Here is a 4,334-nt window from a genome sequence, read left to right as displayed (position 1 = left end):
TTGCCGCCAAATATCAAATACCTTTTTTTTCTTGTGCCAGTCATAGAGTATACAAGTGTATAGAATAAAGTATACTATAGCATAAAAGTATATTTGTATTATAGAACAATGAATATTTTGAATATTATGAATTCACTGATTATTTTGGAATATTTTACACATTCAATAAAAGTACCTATATTATAATTTTATTAGTTATCACATTAGATATATTGCAATTATAACATTGAAACATCATTACCAATTACCATTGTACCAATGACGTATTAGAATTATTAAAATATTTCCTCCACACTGTCTCTATTAAATTAAAATACTATGTATCTATTATTATCATGGAACCTGAACAAGAGATTTTAAAGCTTTAAAAAAAATTCTATATAAACAAATTTAATCAATATGTAAAAGACCCATCCAAAGCAAAATGGTATAAAAAAAATCAAGAGTGAATTTAATAATAAACCATGGTTTAATACAATAAATATGAGCAGAGGAAACTTAATAAACATCATTAGGTTACGGTTGGGTCATGCAAATGTTAACTTTAATCTGTATAGAATGAAACAGTATTTCACCCCCATGTGTCTAAAATGCTCCTTAGGGCAAACAGAAACTATAGAACACTTCATATTCAAATGATGCCCCAGTAATTATTATATAAGACAACAATGTTTTAAGAAAATCAGTAGACTAATTGTTGGTGATAATGTAACATTAAGTAGCATTCTAGCTCACTCACGCACATTAGGAAAAATTAAGTGTCTCCTGGTCATGGGCTCAGTCTACCGTGGTCCACACCTTCTCGTGATAGACTAGGCCTGATGGACCCCTGGCAAAAGATCAACCTAAAACCTCACCATCCAAGTTTAATCCTTTTTTCAATATAAAGTCCTCAAGTCCTTGACTAATAAACACGGTTAGACACACTTATATTGTAAATAACCTGTCGTAATTAAAATCATCCTAAGACAACCTAAATCCACAGAAAAGGACCTAATTTAAATTAAAACTAACATCTAATTAATAAAATGTTAAACATAAATGTTATTGCCACTCTCTTTTGCATGCTACCAATGTCTATGTGTAGTTAATAATTCAAGGCAATCACAACTAAAAAGAGTTGAGGGCTCAAAGAGGCTTTTTGGTTTTCAAACCTAGCTTATGCCAATTGGCATCAACAAGAAGATAAAAAACCTGAACAAGATTTTTAATTTTAACTATTTTATATTTACAATATTGTTCTTAAGTATTAGGAACAATAAGTAAATGTGATGTAAGAATTTTATAACAATGTTTAGTAGACCACGAATTTTGGAACCTTCTGAGAAGGTTTCATGTTCACAATCAAGACTATAACCCAGTGGTTAGGTAATAGTAACATAAAAAGAACATGAAAAGTGAATTAAAATTACAACACTACGATGAACATAGAGTCTGTTGAAAGTGGTACAGATTTAGGAAGTGCGATCTTTTCAGTCCGTATGTATGAGTACTATTGTCCAATAAAACCATATTGAAAGAGTTGTCACGAGTCTTTAACTCAAATACTTCTCACTCGTTCTGGAAGTTTCGACTTTTAGGAATTTCAGTGTCTCTATGAATCACTTGGTTTATAATGTACCAAGAAGAAAAAATCGTTCTCATCACAAAATCACGAAATTATTTTGAATTTGAAGCGCTTGGTGATGTCAAGGTTTGATTTTAAGCAGTTCCTCTATACCTGAACTCCATTGGTCCACATAGGCTTCAAAATAGTTTTGTATAAAACCATTTATCTTCGATCTATAGTTGGAATTTTCTTTCAAAGTAGCTAATACAATTTGAGAAAATTTTGGTTGAATTGAGTCTCATGTTCCAGTTGTGCGTGCGCCATGTAAGACGTCTTTCCAGATGAATCTTTAAGTTCTCTAATACTATACTGTTGAGAGAGAGCTATACATTTTTAAGAGTTAGAGGTTGTCCACCTTTAACATTCTCTCGTTTGAGCGCAAAAGAGATATTGATAGAGTTTATTTCAAGCTAAACAGATGATTTGATCAGAACCGTCAAGTTTGTAATGTTTCAGAAGCTTCAACTGGATTATGATAAGAGGCCAACACTCCTGTGTCATCAGCAAAAGTTGCAGTTTTCGTTTCTGCGTTATTTGTATATCACCCATGTACTATACACGTGTGTAGAAAGGGCATAAATCCTGCTCCTTAGAACACAGGATTTAATTTAATTAAACTTTGATATGGCATCACGAACTTTGATCTGAAAATGTCTGTTTTGTAAGCAAGATTTCAGAATTGAGTGAGTATAGCGAAGCCTCTCACTCGTAGGGAGTGAAAAATTTCATTTCTGTCTGCCTGCCTTCCGCATGATATTTTGAAAACGAAGTGATCTATAGACTGTTAGATTGTGGATGTAGCTTTATTTGTATGTGAGGAATACTTATAGTTTGATGATGACGGATGTCTCTCCATCGGATTTGCCGGAGCATTAGCGAATATATTTACATTGATATTATGTGTAACCAATGTTGGCAACGAGAAAATACCAGAATGAATGAATTTGTAGACAAAGTCAATATACTTATGTGAGCTTTTAGCATGTAGTATATTAACATAGCCTAATTATTCCAAAAGATCCGAGAACATTTAACATATTGTCTATAGACTTTTATTATTTAAACGCTAATAAAAAACCAAACTTTGGAACACAAATGTGAATACATCACGTGGCAAGATACTTCATTAAATATTTAATTTGTAGACTTGAAACTTTGCATGAAGCTACGTTTCTACACAAAGACAAAAATGAGTTTTATGTGTTGCATGTAAAACCATGGAATTTTGCCTATCACTAATTAGATTTACAAAATTTCTCTTTTGTTTACCGGGGGATACAGAAATGTATTTGTCGTCTTTGTCTGTCTTTATATCTATCAATAGTAAAATTAAACGTCTCGTTTTATGGCGTACTCCTACCTTGCATTACAATAGGTGTGAGGAAAAACTGCTTCGATCTTAAGCAACGGTCTCTGATGCCGGTCAAAAGATTGACTTATACAAAGAAATGCAGCACTACAAAATCTGCTATTCTAATACCTATATTATTGCATTAACCACACTATGCAATTGTTCAGCTGTTGAATGCCTTTGCCCGAAGCCTAAATTAATGATTGGGGATAGTATATTTTTAAATTAATATTGACTGTAAACGCTCGAGGAACATTTTTCAAAAAGCTTGGAAAGTATAGGTAGAATATTGGTTGGTTTACATGAAGCAACTAGATTAGAAAGTTAACATAGCTTAGACACGACTACGATTTGGGAAATGTTCCATTGAGATGGAGAATATTCAAGTCTGAGGACTGCATTAAATAGTATGATAGGACAAATCACTGCTTTTATCTGTAGCTCCCTCAGTACTCTCCCTGTTGTAAGACCACAACCTCGAGCTTTTATAGAATTCAATTCATTAACGGTCTTCTCCATCTCTATGGGTTTAAAAAGACAGACCGACAGTGCAGATTGGTTATAGGTGAATCTAGAAATTCTCGTATTATATCGAAATATATATATATATATATATATATATATATCAAAATTATTTTCAACTGGATTAGGCTTGAACGCGCAAGAGAAATGTTCAGCAAGCCAAACGTTCTAAGATTAAACTCCCCAAGAGCCATATAGTTTAGATAAAGGTAGAATTGGGGTGCGCGACTGTTTTATGTTTTTAGTAACTTCCCAAAGAGAGTAATTAACCGCCTCGGTCGAGAAAGACCCGAAAGAAAGATAAACTCTTAAATTCATTCCATTTTTAATATACTAAAGTATGGCTCTCAATTGATATAAGGCTCTATTGAAGTTCGTTTTGTCCATTAGATTTCAAAGGTCACGTCTAAACACGTCTTAGCTGAAAAGTAGCTTTACTTTTCAGCTATACTTGGCTTAATTTGTAAGGGAAAACTAAGGTGAATACTAATGTTACGTATCAATCAGCAGACAGATTTCAAAGCAGAGAACTGTGCAGAAAAGTTAAATTAATAAAATTAATTATCTATGTCTTCTTTACAACCCAAATGAATGTTTAGTATTACGTTGCTATTTAACGTGTTACGAAATTGCTCTCAGTTGGTGTGCTACTAGTTACAGTAGGGAATATTTTACTGATTCGCTTATTGTTGCTATCAGGGAAGTATAGACTAAGAATAAGACAAGTAAAGAATAAAATATTCATTTAATTTTGAGAAACATCTCTGGTTACTAAAAAGTCTAGAAGATCCGGAGCTTTTTTTTATAAGTTTCAGCGCAGTCACACAATCACAGTTGATATGGTTTAGTACT

Source organism: Homalodisca vitripennis, chromosome 1 (genome assembly GCF_021130785.1).
Source record: "Homalodisca vitripennis isolate AUS2020 chromosome 1, UT_GWSS_2.1, whole genome shotgun sequence".
Classification (NCBI taxonomy): Eukaryota; Metazoa; Arthropoda; class Insecta; order Hemiptera; family Cicadellidae; genus Homalodisca; species Homalodisca vitripennis.
Note: the sequence above shows the minus strand (reverse complement) of the source record.